We start from the raw sequence: 7,651 nt of genomic DNA, 5'->3' as shown, positions 1-7,651 counted from the left end.
CTGTCTAACATTCTCTGAACTTGTATAGCCGAAATGAGAGATAATCCGTCATTCCGAATACCAACAAATTCTCAAGTGGATTGACCTGTAAGTCGGAAGGTAACCACTCTAGCTCGGCAATTCACCATAGCATGATAAGTGTTAACCAATCCATACCCAGAATAATGTTAACCCCTGTCATAACTAACACTTGGAGATCCACCGTAAGGGTATGACTGTTGAAATCCAACGGACATTCCTTAATCTCCTGATTGGTAGTCAATACTTCACCCGAAGTAAAGATACTGTCAAATTACACATCCGTAATGTAGGGATTCTCCCAATCTTACTCAGATTCTTCGACTTCTCTACGTCTTTTCCCGAATATATACAGTCAATCCCTGGGTGATCTGGAACATCCGATCACCCTCCTGAGCTACTAAATTCGGACAGAACCCAGCGAGTCGCAAATTCCGTGTTATATTCCATGGCCGAACGGTCACCCTGCATACAATTCAAAAACTCCTAGACGCCACGCCAAATAGAATGCCGCTGAGAAGTACTATGACTCGAAAGCCTCCCGAATGATCGCCATGATATAACTTGCTCTCCGAAAATTATCCTCTGTGTCTTCCACCACGTGACAGCCTGATCCCGGAGGTGGTAGATAGCCAATTCAGTTTTCTCTGTATCAGTACAAGTGATATAATCGAAGGTATCCGTCAGACTTTCCAACCAGGAACGTGCCACCCATGGGTTAGATCCCTCATGGATTAGGGTAAATCGATCGTTTATCGACTTTGCCAGCAACAGTATCCGACTCTTATCCACAGTCCTACTAGCAGTAGATCGGTACCGGGTCCGTCAATCGTATCTCCTGATTGAGAACTCTGTCCCACAGCTGGAGAATTACAGGTCTGCTCCCGATTGTCCGCAACATCCTCAAAAATATCTAGTTCTAAACCTAACAGGTCATCTCCGTGGCCGACCACGCCCTCAATTTTGTACAGGAGCCATAAGATAATTAATTAATAACATAACTACTATAAATTTCTAAGAACGGAATAAGAGATAAAAGATAGTAACTTACTACCACTTGGAGAGTTCATGCCGCTGTCCGTCCCATCTCACAGTCTGGATCAAGTAAATCAAAAATACGACGAAAATCCAAAGAAACAATATTGACTCAACTTCCAAAACTCTATACCAAAATATTCATATCAAATCCTAAAACCACGACAACAACAAAACGAACGCTAACTTGGCTCTGATACTAAAATAATTGTTACGCCCCGAGAGATGGCTGCCCGGTAACAATTTCGGCAACATTCCCCCTGTAACAATCAACTTTTCCCTGATACATAGTGATATAAGAGGGCCAGACGGCCAATACTCATACAATGCAACTGAAACAACTGAAGAAACTGCTAACTAGAGGCCAACACGGCCACAACCACATAATATATACAAACAACGCAAGCCACCACGATATAATTCACCACAAGCAACGATAAAACCTCACATGCAATAATAACGTAAATAACACAACCGAGACTTAATAAAATTCTTGTCCATCCCAAATACAAAAGGAAACGACAACTAGTCCACAATAGATAAAGAAAACAACGGACATAAGTCTAGCTAAGCATAAAACTCTAAAACCGACGATACAGTTATAAACCATGCGAGGAAAGAAAAACAACAACTACACCCTGCTGTGAGATGGTGGAAGCAGCCAGCAGATCTCCAAGCGTCATGTACCATCCAATCTGTTACCTGGGGAGGAAACAAGGACACCCCAGGGTCTGGGTAGTGAGTATACAATACTCAGTGGGTACGATAATATAAAAGCACAACATAAAGGATAAGATGACAAGATATATGTACAACAGGATATCAACAAGAGAAACAAAATGAACAAGGTCAATAAGCAACAGATATCAGCATGGATAAAACAACAAGATGTAGCATAAGGAATACAGTCAAGGACATCAATGATATATAAACCACAAATGCAACATCAATCAATGCAATATATAAAATCACCAACAAATGCATGTGCGTATGATATGCATGATCACTGTCTGCACTCGCCGCCCCCAGACACTCTCCCAGAGCAGTGTACTGAGGCGCACGACAGGAAAACTGCACACGCTCCAACAACTGAACCACTACTAATCAAGTGGGGAGCAGGCAAGTCAGGACGGCTATCTAGCCAGTCCTGGTTGCACCCAACTTAGCCCAACAACCTACTTCTATCATGTATGCATGATGCATCATACAACAAATCATACAAGGATGTATCAACAACAAGTATCAACAACAGCAAAAGATCCATATCATGGTATCATGGAAACAACTAGATCGAGGTATCAACAACAGGTATCAAAGGAGAGGTATCATGTATCAACATTCAACAGGATTAAGATCAATGTATCAGATAATATAGGAAAAGACTGTACTGACCAGGTACAGGGTACCCACCTGATATGACGAACGTCGAAAATAGAACCCCCAGTATAAGCTCCGTTTATAATAGAAGCAACCAATCAAGACCCTGTATTTAACAAAGTACAACGCTTACTTTTTCTGATACTGTGTTAAATTTACAGTAACTAAATCCCCTACTAGTTTATAAATCCAAATTCTGGAATATTTAACTCCCACTTTTACCGTAGTTTCAACTCCTACTATAATTATTAATAATCAAACCAAGTCTTGATCATTAATTACCAACCTAACCCCATCATCAGAACTCTGGTCAAACCCATATTTGACCGGTCTCGACATACCCGATCAACTTTCTTAGTCTCAGACTAGTCTTGATTTCATTCAAACCTAACTCCCTTAATTCAATAATTTAGCAACAGCCCCAAGAAAATTTAGTAATCTTAATTATACACAGCAAACCACAAGGAAACCCTAGATCCACCATACCCCACATAATCTCTCAACAGACCAACCCAAAAACAAATCTGAAGTCAGCAACAAAACAGATCAGCATTCAGACACCTCGAATAACTTAATACTAGCAAAATCCTAGCGAACAGTACATCCCCAACAGATTTTGTGTTAACTTCGTTGTTACACATGAACTGTTTAAACTTCGTTGTTAAACAAGAACTAATCAAGCATATTTACAACAGATCGAACCCTACCATTTGAATTAAATCAGATTCAGACAACCTCACCTCGTTGACCAACTCCGGAGAGTCAATCTCGATCCGATCTTCCCTCTGTTCTGCCAATCAAGACACACCAGACCTCAGATTCGATCGATCCGGAACCCAACAGAACCATATCGAGCAAATAAAACAATAGCCGACAAAAACCCCAAATCCAAACTAAAATCCCAAAAGCTTACAGGGATGCGGCGTCTAGGTCTTTCGCGAGTTGCTTCTCCACGCGACAGACGCCGACAACTCCACGCGAGCAGACGCCGACAGAGAGAAACGGGCTGTAAAATACCAAAAGTTAAGGGCTAATTAAGATAAACCTTTAATGAGTTAATAATAATAAATAAATAAATAAATAAAAGAGATGAGAAAATTCCTCTCGCAAAGACGAATCCAACAAAACTGATTTGGATTAAATCGAAATTCGTTTGGTCAGCGAACCGAGCGAACCAAAGTTGAACCCGGTTCGCTACCGTAACCGGTTCGATCGCTTCTTTAAACCCTAGTTAATGACCGGTTTAGCCTCTTTAATTCCGCCGTTTAACCCTTATGTTACTGTAGCTTCTCGTTTAATACCGATCGCGATTTTAAGGTTTCCTGTTCATCCTCTTCGAGTGCCGACGCCATCCACAGCCGCGATTTTTCCCTTCGCCTTCTCCACTCCACGCCGCAAGCGACGATCGGCCACCCGATCTCGACGCCAATCCTTTTCTTCCTTCGACGCCGCCCGCGAACCTTGAAGCAGAGTCTCCTCTGCCTTGCCGCCGCGAACCAGCTTCGTCTCCGCCGACGCCGAGAGAGTCCAGCAACGCCGGAGCTAGGGGCTGAGAGAGCATCGGCGACCCAAAGCATTGGGTTGTTGGGGGCTGGATCTCGCCGAAAGAGCTTGAATTGGGCGGTGGCAACAACTCAAGAGGGCGCGATCCGGAAGAAGAAAACCGATTGGTAAGTGGAAGATTAAGGTTAGTTTTGGTTGTGGTTAGTTCTTGAGCTTAGAGCTAGGGATTTTGGGATTTGCAGAGGATGGATTTGAATCAAGCATCGGATCAGGGATTTCTTGGGTGTCGGCCGCAAGGAAGAAGAAGAAGGGGGTGAAACCGAGACTTGATTTAGATCTAGGGCATCCACTGATCTGAGGTAAGTTTGTTAACTTGATTCTTGGATGGATTTTTGTTCTAGATCAGGAGTTCGGTGTTGTTTTGTTCAATCAGATATTATGGATTGATCTGTTGGTTTTGAATGTTGAGATCTTGGTACTGCTGGATTAAGATTGTGGTTATTCTGATGGGTTCGTTGTAATTTTTGTTTGTGAGCAGAAAGGAGAAGAAGGGCTTGGATTTGTGGTTCAGAGGCTTTATTGGGACAGATCTTGGAGGTAAGGTTTTGGGTCTAAGTGATTTAGTTATTGATTAGTTTCTGATTAGTGTGGATTTTGTTTATAGTTGGATTTTATGGATTTAATTAGGGTGTTGAGAGTTGTTTGCTGTAGGGTGTCCATTGGATGCCGAGATTGATTAGAATTGATATGTTGGGATGAGATTAAGTATGGATTGAGTTAATTAAGAATCATGGATTTCCATTAGCTTAATTGCAGTTAAAATGCTAAGTTGATCATTAACCATGGGTAGGGTTTAGTTGGATGGGTTGGATTAAACCATGAGATTTAATTACTGTAATTTGATACAGTATCGTTGTAGTAAGTATTGTATTGTCGTTTATTGCAGGACCTTGATTGGATTGGTCTTATCATACACGGAGTCTGGGTATATTGTTGGGGGTTCTATTATTGATGTTCGTCGGATCCAGGTGGGTACCCTGTACCTGGTCAGTACAGTCTTTTACCATATTATCTGATAGTTGAATCTTAATTCTGTTGATCTTAATTCTGTTGAATGCTTGATGATACTTATCCTTGATATCTGCTGTTTGATCTTATTATGATCCATTTGATATCATGTTGGTACCTTTGTTTCCAGTAGGGTTTATCCTGTTAGTGCTCATCTGATTTGTTGTTTATTACTGTTGTATGATCCTCATATGATCTAACCGTAGTTAGAAACTTTTAACTATGGTATCCTTGACTTTGTGGACCCTTACTGATTCCTGTTGAGCATGCTGATTGATTTAGCCATTACATGTTGAGATGATCACCATGCATCCATGATAATTGTAGTTGTTGTTGTTGGTGGATCTTACCGCACCGGGTTGTGGTGCCATATAGGTAAGATGTTGCACTACAGTAGGGTGCACCGGGACTGGCTCTCTATGCCCTCCTGCCACACTGCCCGCTCCCCACCAGACGACTGATGGTTTGTTGTTGGAGCCTGTGCAGTATTCCTGTTGTGCGACCCCAGTTCACTGTGCTCTGGGAGGGTGACTGGGGATGGTCCGCAGACAGTGACTTGTGTGTAGTATATCCTGTTGTGCGATTTGACTGTGCTCTGGGAGGGTGACTGAGGATGGTGCTGACTTGCATTTGATTGCTATGCTTGCTTCTTATTGCATGCATTGTTGGTAGGTTATTATATAGTTTATTTTACTCACATGTTGATGTTTGTTGCACTTGGTTGCTATGTTTGTTGCATTGTTTGACATTCCATACATGCTTACATGTACCAGATCTCTATATTTGTTGCACTGTACTACCCATTCTATATTACTGCAGTTGATACACTCTGTTCTATTACCATGATTCTAATTATCTGTTAATACCTGTTATCTGTTCAGTATCTATTTACTTCCTTAATTATCATGCACTTCTATTCCGTACCCACTGGGCATCTGATGCTTACTACCCAGACACTGGGGATTTCCTTGTTTCCTCCCCAGGTAGCAGATAGGTGAAAGTACTTGGAGCTTGGAGAGCTGGCCGACTGATCCATCTCACATCAGAGGACATTTTATTTATGGTTTGAGTTGTACGGAGTTTAGTAAGTTTCGATATGGTTGTATTTCAGTGGTTTGATGGATTGTTTTGGAGTATCGGAGTTTTACTCGTTATGATGTGGTATTTACTTGCACTTGTTTCCGCTGTGGATATTTTTATCTTATCGTGGTTGGTTGATTTCGGATTTTGCGTACATGCATTCGTTTATGTATGTGTTGTAGTTGTTACGGTCGTGTGGGCCTTATATCTTATCTGTGTTGTGTTGCTGGACGTGTTGTCCTTATTCCAGCCGCCTGTGGCTGAGTATCATTGCATGTACTTAGGGAATTGTCATAGTTACTGGGGAGATGCTGCCGAAATTTTTCGAACGGCCTCCCGGGGCGTGACACGGGCCTCCTCCATGCGAGCCTCTCCACGCGAGCAAACACCGGCAGAGAGAAGAGGGAATCACGGCAGAGGCGACCAGGCTGCTCTCTCGGCTACGGCGACCAAGGAGTCGGCGAACAGAGGCAGAGGGAAGCGGCGCCTTTAGGGTTATGGTTTTTCGATCAACCTCCCTCCCCTTTATCCCCATTCCTCCACGATCTTCGCTGCCTGAAACCACCCGAAACCGCCGTGAGAAGGGAAGCGTCGCGGCATTACTGTGCTTGGCGTAGGGAGAAGAATCTGTAGGGTTGAACCAGGTGGTTTTAGCTGAACCGAAATACCCACTGAACCAAGGGTTTGTTGAACCAAAATTAACCCACTGAACCAAGGGTTTGCTGAACCAAAATTAACACATTGAACCAAGGGTTTGGCTGAACCGGAGCTTACAATACCTATTTACTATCTTGTTAATTTGATACATGACATATATGTTTGAGAACTTAGGAAAAATCATTATTTGATGAACCATATAGTATAAAAATTAGATCACAGTTGCGTTGGTGATATCTTGAATTTTTCGTGGTTTTAATTTTCGAACAGGATTGAAACCACAAATTAGTTGGGATGGGGTTGAACAAATCTTAAGAAAATCGGCTAAGATTTTTATTTGATAGGAAATGTATAAATCGTTGTATTTAGAAATATTATTTATTCTAAATACAGGACATTGAACTGGACTCCTGGACGGAAGTTTTCTTTACGGATACGGACCATTTTCGGAAGGCGGGTATCTTGTCTTATTTATTTTAGATAAGATATTTGACATGTATAGTTTGCTATAGTCAGTAGTAATTCTTTTTATGCTTCTATATTTTTGCCTGGTATATCATATCACTACTTGATTCATGTTGTATATCTTTTATTTGATACTTGTGTAGTTCCACAACATCTTGATATACCTTTTATCTGCTACTTGTTTAGTTCCACATCATTTTGATACTTGCCATATGTATATAGGCTCATCATGAGTAGTGATATACTGTTCTTTTCCTGGGCATTGATTATCACTAGATATACCTTCCATGCATTAATGTCATGCACCATCCTTGCATGATTACATGCTGGCGATCATCGGCTCATTTGTAGTTGAGCCCGTCGTCAGTTACATGATCTGCACACACAGCCACTCATGGGTTAGTGGTACATCAGGAGGGTGTGTGCAGTTGCTCTGTCAGCTCCGCTC

The 7,651-nt window shown here is 41.9% G+C and overlaps 2 long non-coding RNA genes across 3 annotated transcripts; one reads left to right on the top strand and one right to left on the bottom strand.

Annotated features, from left to right (window-relative positions):
• Window positions 1–1,578: 1,578 nt before the first annotated feature.
• Window positions 1,579–3,437, bottom strand: LOC141843815 (uncharacterized). Of its 2 annotated transcripts, none has more exons than XR_012603080.1 (4): window positions 3,344–3,437; window positions 3,171–3,220; window positions 2,464–2,536; window positions 1,579–1,755 (listed from the first exon to the last, which is right to left on the bottom strand). It is a non-coding gene; the product is annotated as an uncharacterized LOC141843815 (long non-coding RNA). The 2 variants fall into 2 exon arrangements; XR_012603079.1 differs by having other exon boundaries at window positions 1,579–1,748.
• Window positions 3,438–3,746: 309 nt separating this feature from the next.
• Window positions 3,747–4,954, top strand: LOC141843821 (uncharacterized). The gene is made up of 4 exons (XR_012603081.1): window positions 3,747–4,100; window positions 4,176–4,292; window positions 4,472–4,530; window positions 4,880–4,954. It is a non-coding gene; the product is annotated as an uncharacterized LOC141843821 (long non-coding RNA).
• The last annotated feature ends 2,697 nt before the right edge of the window (window positions 4,955–7,651 follow it).

Source organism: Curcuma longa, chromosome 13, assembly GCF_044706935.1.
Source record: "Curcuma longa cultivar G26 ecotype Majalengka, Jawa Barat chromosome 13, ITB_CL_G26_1.1, whole genome shotgun sequence".
Lineage (NCBI taxonomy): Eukaryota > Viridiplantae > Streptophyta > Magnoliopsida > Zingiberales > Zingiberaceae > Curcuma > Curcuma longa.
The sequence above is the reverse complement of the archived record's forward strand: the minus strand, read 5'-3'. Positions and strand labels throughout refer to the sequence as shown.